This window comes from Orbicella franksi, chromosome 7, assembly GCF_964199315.1.
Source record: "Orbicella franksi chromosome 7, jaOrbFran1.1, whole genome shotgun sequence".
Classification (NCBI taxonomy): Eukaryota; Metazoa; Cnidaria; class Anthozoa; order Scleractinia; family Merulinidae; genus Orbicella; species Orbicella franksi.
The window spans coordinates 1,135,753-1,152,390 of record NC_138151.1 but is presented as its reverse complement, the minus strand read 5'-3'; positions in this window follow the sequence as shown (position 1 = coordinate 1,152,390).

The window sequence follows — 16,638 nt, the reverse complement described above, 5'->3', positions numbered from 1 at the left end:
TGGCACTTGGGGGATATTTTTCAGTCCCGGAAGCTCTAAAGTAACTCCTGAATGCCTTGGTTTTTAGTGAAATGGACACAGGTAAAAGGGGCGCACGGTAGGTTTCCAGGTTGTAGGCCGAAATATAGCCCCACTTTATTTTAAGACTGAAAGTGTACACGAAACCCCATTAAGCGCATCGAAATTTTTAGCCACTATGGCTCGATCTGCCAAAACTTGGGGGATAGTTTCCAGTCCCGGGGACTCTACCCTAACTCTTGATGGCCTGAGTTTTCAGTAAAATGCTCACAGGTAACAGGATCGCACGCTCGGTGTCGAGCTTCTAGGCCGAAATGTAGCCCCAGTTCATTTTAAGACTGAAAGAGTAAACGAAACTGCGGTACGCTTATCGTAATTTTAAGAAAGTATGGCTCAATTTGCCGAAACTTGGAGGATAGCTTCCAGTCTCGAGGATTCTAAACTATCTCCTGATGGACTTAGTTCTTAGTGAAATGGACACAGGTAAAAGGAGAGCACGCTCGGTGTCGAGCTTGTAGAACCGAAATATAGCCCCACTTCATTTTCGGAGTAAACGAGTAGCCGAGACCGCCTTACGCGCATCGTGACTTTGAGCATCTTTGGCTCGATTTGCCGGAATTCGCGGAATATTTTCCACTCCCTTGGACGCTAAACTAAGTCCTGATGGCCTTGTTTTGAAGTGAAATGGACACAGCAAAACTTTTTGAACGCTCACTTTCTAGCTTGTGGGCCCAAATATAGGCACACTTGACTTTAAGACTGAAACAGTAGCCGAGACCACGTTACGCGCATCATGAATTTGATCAACTTCGGCTCGAATTCCCGGGACTTGGGGGATATTTTCCAGTCCCGGGGACTCTAAACTAACTCCTGATGGCCTTGGTTTGCATTGAAATGGACACAGCACAATTTTTTGAAAGCACACTTTGGAGATTCTGGGCCAAAATATAGCCCCACTTCACTTAAGACTGAAAGAGTAGCCGAGACCGCCTTGCTCGCATCGTGAGTTTGACAAACTTCGGGTCGATATTCCGGAACTTGGGGGATATTTTCCAGTCCCAGGAACTCTAAACTAACTCGTGATGGCCTTGGTTTTCAGTGAAATGGACAGAGGAAAACTTTTTGAACGCTCACCTTCGAGCTTCCTGGCCGAAATAAAGCCCCACTTTACTTTAAGACTTAAAGAGGAACCGAGACCACCTTACGCGCATTGTGATTTTGACAAACTTCGGGTGGATCTCCCGCAACTTGGGGGATATTTTCCAGTCCCAGGAACTCTAAAGTAACTCCTGATGGCCTTGGTTTGCAGTGAAATGGACACAGCAAAACTTTTTGAACGCTCACCTTCGAGCTTCCTGGCCGAAAGAAAGCCGCACTTTACTTTAAGACTTAAAGAGTAACCGAGACCACCTTACGCGCATTGTGATTTTGACAAACTTCGGGTGGATCTCCCGGAACTTGGGGAACATTTTCCAGTCCCTTGGACGCTAACCTAAGTCCTGATGGCCTTGTTTTGCAGTGAAATGGACACAGCAAAACTTTTTGAACGCTCACTTTCGAGCTTCTGGACAGAAATATAGCCCCACTTCACTTTAAGACTGAAAGGGTAGCCGAGACCGCTTTGGGAGCATCGTGATTTTGACCAACTTCAGCTCGATTTACCGGAACTTGGGGAATATTTTCCAGTCCCAGGGACGGTAAACTAACTCCTGATGGCCTTGTTTTTCAGTCAAAGAACACAGCAAAACTTTTTGAATGCTCACTTTCGGGCTTCTGGGCCGAAATATAGCCCCACTTCATTTTAAGACTGAAACAGTAGCCGATACCGCATTTCGCGCATCGTGATTTTTATCAACTTCGGTTCGATTCCCCGGAACTTGGGCAATATTTTTCAGTCCCGGGGACTCTAAACTAACCCCTGATGGCCTTGGTTTGCAGTGAAATGGACACAGCAAAACTTTTTGAACGCTCACTTTCGGGCTTCTGGCCCGAAATATAGCCCCACTTCACTTTAAAACAGAAAGAGTAGCCGAGACCACTTTAGGGGCATCGTGATCACTGGAAAAGTTGAAAATTAACATGGACATGTCAATTTTAATTTACAGCATGGAAATATTGATTTATATTCTTTGTAAATTACAATTTACATGTGAGGGTTTTGTAAAATAGATTTACAGGAAATTTACAGCTTTTAGTACAGCATGTTAATTTTCTGTAAATAGTGATTTACATTGTTTTTGTCAACAATGATCATTTGAAGAACATGTAAAAACCTGTAAAATATTTTACGCACTTTTACAGTATCTGCCTTTGTAAAAAACATGTAAATTGCTTTGCTAAACCATGTAAGAAACGTGTAAATAATTCAAGCGAATGCTGTAAAAAGTCTGGAAATGTTATGTTTGTAACCCTGTAAAAACCATGTAAATGAAAAAAGGGGGCCTGTAAGAAACATGTAAAAACCATGTAAATGAAAAAAAGGGGCCTGTAAGAAACATGTAAAAACCATGTAAATGAAAAAAGGGGGCCTGTAAGAAACATGTAAAAACCATGTCAATAAAAAAAGGGGGCCTGTAAGGAACATATGAAAACCATGTCAATGAAAAAAAGGGGGCCTGTAAGAAACATGTAAAAACCATGTAAATGGAAAACCTAGAAGTTGCACGGGTGCAGTGGGGGGCTGTAAATAGCCTGTTAAAAACATGTAAATTAAAAAGGGGGACCTTACAAAGGCTGTGAAAACAATCTAAATGAGATAATGGGGGCTTTTCGAAAAACTGTTAAGACCATGTTAATATAAAATGGAGACTCTTAGAACAAAAAGATCTAAATTTAAGAGAAGGCCTGCCTAAACCCTGCAAAAACCATGTAACGGAAAAGTGGGCTTATTTAATATAACTCTGGTGTAACGGTTCAACCAACGGAGACTGTTGAAATGATGTAAATTCCAAGTTACCGACAGGTTCGCTATCCTCTTGTAAACGGTTGGTTGGATTTTGCAAAGAAATAAATGAAAAGTTACCCCGGCCAGGTTAAACTTGGGGGGACGGGGGGGGGGGGGTGGAGAGAGGAAGAGTTGTCTCGGGTAACCGAGAACATATAAATGGGACCTTTTAAAGGCCCGTAAAGTTAAAATGTAACACCGCCCTAAAGCTCCGTAAACCTACCGTGAAGCCTCCATTAAGGTGCCTTTTACGTTGAAGCATTTGAACTTCTCTAAAATCCAAGTGTGTGCTATAGTTTGCTTTAAATTGAAGTTGGGTTAGAAGGTATGCACCAAACTAAATCGCTGCATTGATCGACACCGCACTAAGCTGTCTTCTTGTGAACTTTCCGCGCATCCACAACGACAAAATAAAACTAGAATTGTTACTGCACATGCAGGCGTCCCAAGCTTACGTCTCTAGAAAAGAGAAAAATTAATTCTCGGACACGTACGTATTTATTCATGAAGGACCATGAAAGCGTCACGTGTTGTGTGAGCTCAAGACGGAAAGAGCCCCGGTGACCGAGTTTGAACTGACGCGAGTTAAGTTAGGCAGGGAACCATAAGGGACACAGCCGGCCCAACGACCGTTTTCTCTCCAATGCTTTGAAACGCTGTTTTAGGCTATCTGGTGTACTTTCAAAGCTCTGTAGGTTAATTTTAGGTTGCGCAAAAAAAAATTTATCTGTTCGGTTATTCTAGAGGAGCTTGTGTATCTCGTACTTATTAGGGCTTTTTTGTCCATTTCCCGAAAACGTTAGGACTTATCGCCTTTCCGAAAATGATAGCTGACTTTTTTTCGGTACCCAAAATGACATTTTGTTTTTTTGTTTTGTTTTGTTTTGTTTTTTTGGTGATTTCTACCGTTCTGTGCTTTCATTGCCGTCACTGTTTTCCCAGTCCCTTTGCAAGAGCATACCAGCCTTGTGAGTGCCCGATCTCCAACAAACAGGAATCAGCGGTCTTCATGTTAGGTACCACGTCCTCTCGGTTCTCCCGCCATGTTTGGCAGTTCGTTGGAACCTGCATCGAACTCGAGCTCTGTTTTAGGGGCCAAAATCCACTCTACCTTCGCTTCGTCATCGTGCACGGTTTCAAGGCAAAGTTTTCCCTTACCCAGAATCTGAAGATAGCGATCACAGGGAACAACAACAGGTAAGCAAGTTTTGCATAATTTGAACGAGTAGAGTAAAGTAACGTCAAGATACGTACATGTATACATTTCGTTTTGCCTTTGGTTGTGAATGTGTCATTATCAAGGAGAAGTTACATTGCTTGTGGAATCGACTTTGTTGATGTTTACCTGCTGTGCATAAAGGGCTTTATTGTCTGTTATTATCTGTTCTCGATAACCGAGTATGAGCATGCGACATTTGTTATTGGCTTATTGGCTGATGCATTCTCTTGTAAGGTTATGTTGCCCTCTGATGTGAATGCTAGTAAGCTAAAATGTAATGTGCCATCTTCAGCAGAGAAATTTCTCTTATGCTAGTGTAAGTATTCTGAAGTTACTCAAGTATCTACAGTTGTACCTACATGCAAGTTACAATATGCTACACAACTGTACATGGACATTGCACCCACTGGTGCTGATAGTAAGCTAAATGTTGTGAAATTTTCTTTCACAAAAAAAAACACCACGATACTTAATAAAGAGGTATACATGTACCTCAAACTGTCATGAAAACTACACAGGACTTGAAAAAAAAAAAGGAAGAGTAACTTGCCCAGGCAGGAAAATCTACTTGTCTTGGACGACTCAGTATAGTCAATCGATTATTTCATAACAATCAATAGGAATTAGTCAATGATATCAGAAATCAATAAAAGAATTCGTCAGGAGTAATCGATTGTGATCAAATTTTCAATAAGCATTATCAATTTTGCTGATACTAGCTTATCTTTTAAGCAACATTTAATATTGAAGAAATGAACAAAAGATATAAAGTGAAATATGAAATCATGAATACAATTGCATAAAAACATAACATTGTATCTTGTAAACAGAATATTTTGCTGGCATACATGTATCGGGGACTATGTTTTGGGGGTCTTTGGTAGTGCCTTTGAAATCTACATAAAAAAGTTACAATCAAACATTGTGTTGAGGGACACAATTTTTCTACAGTTTATGTGAACTAACAAAGAGAGGCCAACTTTCAATTGATTCTCTAATGACTGATAAATTTGGTAAAATCAAATTGATAACTTGAAACTTCTCTAGCATGTGAGTATGAATTTCTTTCAATTGATTGATAGCACTGATAACACTTACGTTAATTTCAATTTATTGATTTATATCAATTTATGGATCAATTTCAATGGATTGCCTTACCCTGGGATGACCAGACAGCATTTTAGAGACCTGTTACAGCTGTACATTTATTTTACAAAAATATTCACATAACACATTACCAGAGTGTGTCACAGAATCTGTGAATTTTTCAGGCGTGTGTTACTGATGTTCTTACCACATTTTGATGTCTTCTGTGATCTATTACTGAACAGATGCATGACAACGTAGAATCTATCTGCTTCGTAATACATAACAAAGAAACAAAAACAAACATTCATGACATCAGCTGTACCTTTGTCCACCAATAGAGCATAAGTGCGTGTAAGAAACAATCAAATTGTGCCTGCAAATAACTTGACTTATTATTTAAACATTGTTTGATAGGAGTTTGATTTATTGTGCATGAATATTACGATGTAGAAGATAGTGAACATTGAATATTTACTGCCACACATTTTGAGTTTAGTTCTTCTACATCCTCTGACATTCAGTGCCTTCCAATCAGAGATGCAAAGTTTTTGTCACACAGTAGCTACATTTGTAGATATAAGATCTGTTTGATTGATGAATATTCAGGGCTCAAAATAATGGCCGGTCAACGGGCAATGTCTGGCCAGAATGGTGACTTGACTGGCCAAAAACTTCACTTGCCGGTCATGTTGACCAGTCATGTCATGTTGAGACGGTCACGTTGTTCATTCTTGAATAAACAATCAAATCCCCAACTGTAAATCTGAGAGTTTTAAATCTCTTTTTTATTATGACCTCTAATGAAAACATACACCAATGCATACATGTATCTGTTCGAACGACTAAAGACCATTCGCTTGCTGTTTGTCATACGTTCAAGATCAATAGGAATGGCATTCGAGTGACTGGGGTTAAATCCGTTCAGAAAAATATTAAGCCAATTTTTAAATGGTCTAGCAGTGACTGGAACAAACAAACTCTATTTGTGGGTTTAATTTGGCTCACATTACATGTACTTGATTTTTGCATAAATATCCTGACCGATCAGAAACGAGACGTGACAGAGCTAAAATTACTTTGGCCAGTCAACATGACCGGCTACAGTCCGATTTCAAAGGTCACGGTATAAATTGGAATGATAACAAACAAAATAATAACTCCAATGTAAAATTCACTGATTGATATCATACACAGAATTTGCTGATTCATAGTCAGACATAACTTATCTTATTTAACAAAATGTTTTATGTTACTTGTAGGATGAAGTAAAATTGAGAGTGGTCAATACATGCATACTCCTTGGCATTGATGCTTGATCAGGAAAAAATCAGCCACTGAGAAGTCTACAGTACTTATGACTCTATAAGGGGTCCAAGGCCCATTTCTTGAAGGCCCTGGAAACTTTTCGGGCCCACAAAGCCATCTTTAATTGAGCTGTGTCTAAAAACTAAGAGCTGTATATGCCTGAAACTTCTTGTGTGAAGGAAACCTCTGTTCATATTGAGAATAAGCGGTTAAAACAGCTCTGTAAGCATAAGATTTCAGATTTTGGTATGGCTTTCTGGGTGCGAAAACGTTTTGGAACCTTTGAGAAATGGGCCCCTGGTGCCTTACAGTCTAACATGGTGACCTTCAACACTTTGATATGCTCTGGCAGCTTTCTGGTTTAAATTCAACCACTTTAAACATTATTTTTTAATGCTTTGAAGTATCACCTACACTGTACCTGTGTTAGTGAATTAGCATCAAATTTAAATATCTCAGATTGCTAGGTTGATACTTATTGTTCAATACAGCAGCTATAAGATTTCATCATAAAAAGAAAAGGCTATGTTTACATACATGTAGTACCAGAACAATAATTTATTAACTTATGATGTGTTATGGGAACTATGGTACTAGATAGGCCTTTCAATTTCAACAGGCCCCTATGAATTTTATTTTTACAGTACAGTTTTTTTATCACAAAAAGAAAAAGTAAAATTTTGAATATTGTTTACAGTGAATGTTTTGTCAGGGGTCCAAAATGTTTGTACTGTTTGGATTCCGTACAGCTTTGGAAAAAGAAGGAAACTGTGACTTTGTAAACATAGCCTAAAAGATGTCAGAAGCCTTGTTTTATGTTATGCAATGTAGTATTCCTTGGGCATGAATGTTTTTATGATGAATTTAAAATGTCAACCTCTATCTTGTGGTAAATGTTTTTTCTCCCTATTTTCTGTTATTTCAAAGGAACAATTCACTCTATGAAAAAAGTTGATCGATACTTCACACTTACATTGCAGTAATTTTCATAATAAGGTAAAGGTAAAGTCTGCATACGAGCCACGTGGGCCAACAGGCTGGAGCTTATCCTGCTTTCTGTAGCAGGAAGTGACTAGGACTATTTCTGCTCCCCCTGGATGAGATGCCAGTCCATTGCAGGGTTACCCCACCATTAAATTCGCTGGTACCCACTTATACACCTGGGTGGAGAGGCACTGAGAGTAAAGTGTGTTGCTCAACAACACAACAGAGCATACCTGCCTAGAGCTTGAACCCGGATCGCTCAATCAGGAGTTGAGCGCACTACATGTAACTACGAGGCCATCATGCCTCCCCATTTCTCATTATTAAGGCCAATTTTTAAATCCTACATTAATTACTTATTAAGAAAAAACAGTTTATTCATTCATTTTATGACAAAGGTATTATCATTATGTTGCATTTGACTTTGTGGATTTAGTATATATTTGAGACAGGTATCCATTTGCAAACAATTTTAATTTAGTAATACACCTAAATTGCAAAATTTTCACTAGTTGTAGTTGACAACAGTATAGTTCTTAATCATTTTATTATTTATGAATTAAATAGGGCTCAATATGACATGGCTTCGCACAATCTTGAAAAGGTCTTGAATTTTAGTAGTCTTCTCGAAAAGTGCTTGAATTCGGTTAAAGGAGCTCAGTCATGGTATTTTAAAATATTTTGGCCATGCACAAAATCACATTTAAGTCGTCTTGTTATGGATAGATAGAAAAGAAAACATGTTTTATTTGTTGCAATGTATACGTTGTAAACCTTATTCATGGCATATAAAACCTATTTGAATTTTACTGAGTTTGTTCTGATTGCAATAAATTTCTGATTCTGTATAAATTTGCATATTTTCTACTATTATAATTAAGGTCAACAGATTTGATTACAATAAAACAGTACATTCCATGCATTTTTCTTCAAGTTATTATTTACAAGTCATTTATCGTACAGGGTTTCTGCCTCCCTTTTTCGATTTCCATGTTATTTACAGGCTCCCTTTTTTCAATTTACAGGTTATTTACAGGCTCCCTTTTTCAATTTACAGGTTATTTGCAGGCTCCATTTCTCAATTTACAGGTTATTTACAGGCTCCCCTTTTCAATTTACATGTTATTTACAGGTTTCCTTTTTCGATTTCCATGTTATTTACAGGCTCCCTTTTTCCATTTACATGCTGTTTACAGGCTCCCTTTTTCGATTTCCATGTTATTTACAGGCTCCCTTTTTCGATTTCCATGTTATTTACAGGCTCCCTTTTTCCATTTACATGTTATTTACAGGCTCCTTTTTCCATTTACATGTTATTTACAGGCTCCCCTTTTCCATTTACATGTTATTTACAGGCTCCCTTTTTCGATTTACATGTTATTTACAGGCTCCCATCTTCGATGTACATGTTATTTACAGGCTCCCGTTTTCCATTTACATGTTATTTACAGGCTCCCTTTTTTCATTTACATGTTATTTGCAGGCTCCCTTTTTCGATTTACATGTTCTTTATGGGCTCCTTTTTTGATTTCCATGTTATTTACAGACTCCCTTTTTCGATTTACACGTTATTTACAGGCTCCCTTCTTAGATTTACATGTTATTTACAGGCTCCTGTTTTCATTTTCCATGTTATTTACAGCCTCCCTTTTTTTATTTACATGTTGTTTACAGCCTCCCCTTTTTTATTTACATGTTTTTTACAGTATTATGGCACCCTCCCTGTATTAAATTTACATGTTATTTACGGGTTTCCAGGTTGAATCACAAGAAATTTACAGGCTATTTACAGTATTTGCAGGAACAGTTTACATGTTATTTACATGATCTTAGCCCTTTGCTTTGAAACATTTACAGTGTTTTCTTCATCATTTATATGTTTCACTTAAAATATTTACATGTTATTTACATGAAATCTCCAAAACATGTGAAAGGGGAAAAATAATGTAAATTGTTCTTTACAGTCTTTTTTTGGTTATTTACATGTTAATAACATGTTATTTACATACTCTGTAAATTTTCAACTTTTCCAGTGGATTTTGACCAACCTCGGCTCAATTTCCCGGACATTGCGGCATATTTTCTTGTCCCGGGGACGCTAAACTAACTCCTGATGACCTTGGTTTGCAGTGAAATGAACACAGCAAAACTTTTTGAACCCTCACTTTCGGGCTTCTGGCCCGAAATATAGCCCCACTTCACTTTAAGACTGAAAAAGTAGCCGAGACCGCCTTACGCGAATCGTTATTTTGACCAACTTCGGCTCGATTTCCCGGAAGTTGGGGGATCTTTTCCAGTCCCGGGGACTCTAAACTAGCTCCTGATGGCTTTGGTTTGCAGTGAAATAAACACAGGGAAACTTTTTGAACGCTCACTTTCAAGCTCCTGGGCAGGAATAAAGCCTCACTTCACTTTAAGACTGAAACAGTAAGCGAGACCGCCTAACGCGCACCCTGATTTTGACCAACTTCGGCTAAATTTCCCTGAACTTGGGGGATATTTTCCAGTCCCGAAGACTCTTAAGTAACACCTGATGGCCTTCGTTTGCATTGAAATGGATACAGCAAAACTTTTTGAACGCTCACTTTTGAGCTTCTGGGCCGAAATATAGCCCCACTCCACTTTAAGACTGAAAGACTAGCCAAGACCGTCTTGCGCGCATCGTGATTTTGACCAACGTCCTCTTGATTTTCCGGAACTTGGGAAATATATTGCAGTCCCGGGGACTCTAAACTAACTCCTGATAGCCTTGGTTTGCAGCTTTAAGACTGAAAGAGTAGCCGAGACCGCCTTACGCGAATCGTTATTTTGACCAACTTCGTCTCCATTTCGCGGAACTTGGGGGATATTTTCCAGTTCCAGGCACTGTAAACTACTTTTTGAACTTTCACTTTCTAGCTTCTCGGCCGAAAGATAGCCCCAGTTCACTTTAACAATGAAAGAGTAGCCGAGACCGCCTTACGCGCATCGTGATTTTGACAAAATTCGGTTCGATTTCCCCGAACTTGGGCGATATTTTCCAGTCCCGAGGAGTCTAAACTATCTCCTGATGGCCTTGGTTTGCAGTGAAATGAACATAGTAACACTTTTTGAAGGCTTCTTTTCGAGCTTCTGGGATGAAATATAGCCCCACTTCACTTTAAGAATGAAAGAGTAGCCAAGACCACCTTACGCGCATCGTAGAATTTTGGCGATATTTTCAAGTCCCGGGGACTCTAAACTAACTCCTGATGGTCTTGGTTTGCAGTGAAATGGACGCAGGAAACCTTTTTGAACGCTCAGTTTCGAGCTTCTGGGACGAAATACAACCGTATTTCACTTTAAGACTGAAATAGTAGCCGAGACCGCCTTACGAGCATCGTGATTTTGACCAAGTTCAGCTCGATTTCCCGGACCTTGGGGGATATTTTCCAGTCCGGGGGACTTTAAACTAACTCCTGATGGCCTTGGCTTGCAGTTAAATGCAGAAAGCGTAACTTTTTAGAGGCTCACTTTCGAGTTTCTGGGTCGAAATATAGCCCCACTTTACTTTAAGACTGAAAGAGTAGCCGAGACCGCCTTACGCGCATCGTGATTTTGACCAAATTCCGTTGGATTTCCCGGAACTTCGGGGATATATTCCAGTCCCGGGGACTCTAAACTAACTGCTGATGGCCTTCGTTTGCAGTGAAATGGACACAGCACATTTTTTTGAACGCTCACTTTCGAGCTTCTCGGCCGAAATATAGCCCTACTTCACTTTAAGACTGAAAGAGTAGCCGAGACCACCTTACGCGCATCGTAATTTTTACCAATTTCGGCTCGATTTCCCGGAAGTTGGCGAATATTTTCAATTCCCGGGGAAGCTAAGCTAACTTCCGATGGCCTTAGTTTGCAGTTAAATGGACACAGCAAAACTTTTTGAACGCTAACTTTCGAGCTTATGGGTCGAAATATAGCCCCACTTAACTTTAAGACTGAAAGAGTAGCCGAGACCGTCTTACGCGCATCGTGATTTTGGGTTACTTCGGCTGGGTTTCCCGCAAATAGGAGGATATTTTCCAGTCCCGGGGACTCTAAACTAACTGCTGATGGCCTTGGTTTCCAGTGAAATGGACACAGGAACACTTTTTGAACGCGCACTTTCGAGCTTGCTGGCCGAAATATAGCCCTACTTCTTTTTAAGACTGAAAGAGTAGGCGGGAGCGCCTTACGCGCATTGTGATTTTGAGGATCTTCGGCTCGATCTGCCGAAACTTGGGAGATATTTTCCAGTCCCAAAGTCTCTAAACTCAAACCTGATTGTCTAAGATGTGAGTGAAATAGAGACAAACATTTTTGAACCCTTACTTTCGAACTTCTGGAGTTAAATCTAAGCCCACTTTACCTTAAGACTGAAAGACTAGCCGAGACCGCCTTACGCGCATCGTGATTTTGGGCTACTTCGGCTCGATTTCCCGGAACTTGGGAGATAATTCCCAGTCCCGGGCACTCTAAACTAATTCCTGATGGCCTTGGTTTTCAGTGAAATGGACACAGCCAAACTCTTTCAACGTTCACTTTCGAGCTTCTGGGCCGAAATATAGCCCCACTTCACTTTAAGACTGAAAGAGTAGCCGGGACCGCCTTACGCGCATGGTAATTTTGTCGAACTTCGACTTGATTTCCCTGGACTTGGGGGATATTTTCCAGTATCGGAAGCTCTACACTAACTCCTGAATGCCTTGGTTTTTTGTGAAATGGACACAGGTAAAAGGGGCGCACGCTAGGTTTCCAGGTTGTAGGCCGAAATATAGCCCCACTTTATTTTAAGACTGAAACTGTACACGAAACCGCCTTAAGCGCATCGAAATTTTTAGCCACTATGGCTCGATCTGCCAAAACTTGGGGGATATTTTCCAGTCCCGGGGACTCTATCCTAACTCTTGATGGCCTTAGTTTTCAGTAAAATGGTCACAGGTAACAGGATCGCACGCTCGGTGTCGAGCTTCTAGGCCGAAATGTAGCCCCAGTTCATTTTAAGACTGAAAGAGTAAACGAAACTGCCGTAGGCTTATCGTAATTTTAAGAAAGTATGGCTCATTTGCCGAAACTTGGAGGATAGCTTCCAGTCTCGAGGATTCTAGACTATCTCCTGATCGACTTAGTTCTTAGTGAAATGGACACAGGTAAAAGGAGAGCACGCTCGGTGTCGAGCTTGTAGAACCGAAATATAGCCCCACTTCATTTTCGGAGTAAACGAGTAGCCGAGACCGCCTTACCCGCATTGTGATTTTGAGCATCTTTGGCTCGATTTGCCGGAATTCGGGGAATATTTTCCAGTCCCGAGGACTCTATGCTAACTCCTGATGAACTTAGTTTTCAGTGATATGTACACAGGCAAATGGAGCGCACGCTCGGTGTTGAGCTTGTCGGCCAAAATATAGCCCCACGTCATTTTAAGACTGAAAGACTGGTCCAGACCGCCTTACGCGCATCGTAATTTTGAGCAACTTTGGCTCGATCTGCCAGAATTTGGGAAATATTTTCCAGTCCCAAGGACTCTAAACTAACTCGTGATGGCCTAAGATGTCAGTGAAATGGACACAGGTAAAATTAGCGCACGCCCGGTCTCGAGCTTCTAGGTCGAAATATAGCCCCCCTTTATTTTAAGACTGAAAGAGTAGCCGAGACCGCCTTACGCGCATCGTGATTTTGGGCCACTTTTGCTCGATTTCTCGGAAGTTGGCGAATAATTTAAAGTCCCGGGGACGCTAAACTAACTCCCGACGACCTTGGTTTGCAGTTTAATGAACACAGCAAAACATTCTGAACGCTCACCTTCGAGCTTCAGGGCCGAAATATAGCCCTACTTAAATTTAAGACTGAAGGAATAGCCGAGAGCCCGTTACGCGCATCGTAATTTTCATCAACTTCGGCGCCATTTCCTGGAATTTGGAGAATATTTTCCAGTCCCGGGGACTCTAAACTAACTCCTGATGGCCTTGGTTTCCAGTGAAATGGAGACAGCAAAACTTTTTGAACGCTCACCTTCAAGCTTCTGGGCCGAAATATAGCGCACTTTACTTTAATACTGAAAAAGTAGCCGAGACCGCCTTACGCGCTTCGTGATTTTGCCCGACTTCGGTTAAATTTCCCGGAACTTGGGGGATATTTTCCAGTCCCGGGGACTCTAAACTGACCCCCGACGTCCTTGGTCGGCAGTAAAATGGACATAGCAAAGCTTTTTGAACGCTCACTTTCGAGCTTGTGGGCCGAAATATAGCCCACTTTACTTTAAGACTGAAACAGTAGCTGAGACCACGTTTCGCGCATCGTGATTTTGAGTAACTTCGGCTCGATTTCCCGGAACTTGCGAAATATTTTCCATTCCCGGGGACTCTAAACTAACTCGCGCTGGTCTTGGTTTGCAGTGAAACGGAAACAGAAAAAGTTTTTGAACGCATACTTTCGAGCTTCTGGACCGAAATAGAACCCCACTTCACTTGAAGACTGAAAGAGTAGCCGAGACCGCCTTACGTGCATCGTGATTTTCAGCAACTTCGGCTGGATTTGCCGGAACTAAGGGGATATATTCCAGTTCTGAGGACTCTAAACTAATTCCTGATGGCCTTGGTTTGCACTAAAATTTAGCCAGCAAAACTTTTTGAACGCTCAATTTCGAGCTTCTGGGCCAAAATATAGCCCCCCATTATTTTAACACTGAAAGAGTAGCCGAGACCGCCTTACGCGCATCGTGATTTTGACAAACTTCGGGTTGATTTCCCGGAACTTGGGGGATATTTTCCAGTCCCGGGGACTCTCAACTAACTCCTGCTTGTCTTGGTTTGCAGTGAAATGGACACAGCGAAAGTTTTTGAACGCTCACTCTCGAGCTTCTGGGCCGAAATAGAGCCCCATTTTACTTTAAGACTGAAAGAGTAGGCGAGACCGTCTTGAGCGAATCGTGAATTTGACCAATTTCGCGTTTATTTCCCGAAACTTGGGGGATATATTCCAGTCAAAGGGACTCTAAAGTAACTCCTGATGGCCTTGGTTTTCAGTGAAATGGACAGAGCACAACTTTGGAGCTTCTGGGCAGAAATATAGCCTCACTTTACTTTAAGACTGAAAGAGTAGATCAGACCCCCTTACGCGCATCGCAATTTTGACGAACTTCGAATAGATTTCCCGGAACTTGGGGGATATTTTGCAGTCCCTTGGACGTTAAACTAAGTCCTGATGGCCTTGTTTTGAAGTAAAATGGACACAAGAAAACTTTTTGAATGCTCGCTTTCTAGCTTGTGGGCCGAAATATAGCCACACTTCACTTTAGGACTGAAACAGTAGCCGAGACCGCGTTACGCGCATCATGAATTTGATCAACTTCGGCTCGATTTCCCGGGACTTGGGGGATATTCTCCAGTCCCGGCGACTCTAAAGTAACTTCTGATGGCCTTGGTTTGCACTGAAAGTGACAGAGCAAAACTTTTGAAACACTCACTTTCGAGCTTCTGGGCCGAAATATTGCCCCACTTCACTTTAAGACTGAAAGAGTAGCCGAGACCCCCTTACGCACATCGTGATTTTGACCAACTTCGGCTCGATTTACCGGAACTTGGGGGATATTTTCCGGTCCCAAGGACTCTTAAGTAACCCCTGATGGCCTTGGTTTGCATTGAAATGGATACAGCAAAACTTTTTGAATGCTCACTTTTGAGCTTCTGGGCCGAAATATAGCCCCACTTCACTTTAAGACTGAAAGAGTAGCCGAAAAGGTCTTTCGCGCATCGTGATTTTGACCAACGTCTTCTCGATTTTCCGGAATTTGGGAAATACATTCCACTCCCGGGGACTCTAAACTAGCTCCTGATAGCCTTCGTTTGCATTGAAATAGACACAGTAATTTTTTTGAGCTTTGGACTTGTGGGCCGAAAGAGAGCCCCAAGTTCACTTTAAGACTGAAGGAGTAGGCGACACCGCCTTAAGCGCACCGTGATTTTGACCAACTTCGGCTCGATTTGCCGGAACTTGGGGGATATTTTCCAGTCCCGGGGACTCTAAACTAACTCCTGATTGTCTTGGTTTTCAGTGAAATGGACACAGCACAACTTTTTGAACGCTCACTCTCGAATTTCTGGACCGAAATATAGCCCCACTTTACTTTAAGACTCAAAGAGTAGCCGAGACCGTCTTGCGCAAATCGTGATTTTGACCAACTTCGGGTCGGTTTCCCGGAACTTGGGGGATATATTCCATTTCCGCGGGCTCTAAACTAACTCCTGATGGCCTTGGTTTTCAGTGAAATGGACAAAGGAAAGTTTTTTGAACACTCTCTTTGTAGCTTCTGGGCCAAAATAGAATCCCACTTCACTTTCAGACTGAAATATTAGCCGAGACCGCCTCACGCGCATCGTGAGTTAGACCAAGTTCAGCTCGATTTCACGCAACTTTTGGGATATTTTCCAGTCCCAGGAACTCTAAACTAACTCCTGATGGCCTTGGTTTGCACTGAAATGGGCACAGCATAACTTTTTGAACGCCCACTTTGGAGCTTTTGGGCCGAAATATAGCCCCAGTTCACTTTAAGACTGAAAGAGTAGGCAAGATCGCCTTACGCGCATCGTGATTTTGACCTTTTTCGGATCGATTTCTCCGAACTTGGGGGATATTTTCCAGTCCCGGGGACTCTAAACTAACTCCTGATCGCCTTGCTTTGCATTGAAATGGACAGAGCAAAACTTTTTGAACGCTCACTTTCGAGCTTGTGGGCCGAAATATAGCCACACTTTACTTTAAGACTGAATATTTTCCAGTCCCGGCGACCCTAAACTATTTTTTGATAGCTTTGGTTTGCAGTGAAATGGACACAGCAAAACTTTTTGAACGCTCACTTTCGAGCTTCTGGACAGAAATATAGCCCGACTTTACTTTAAGACTGAAAGAGTAGCCGAAACCGCCTTACGTATATCGTAATTTTGACGAACTTCGAATGGATTTCCCGGAACTTGGGCGATATTTTCCAGTCCCTTGGACGCTAAACTAAGTCCTGGTGGCCTTGTTTTGAAGTGAACTGGACACAGCAAACCTTTTTGAACGCACACTTTCTAGCTTTTGGGCC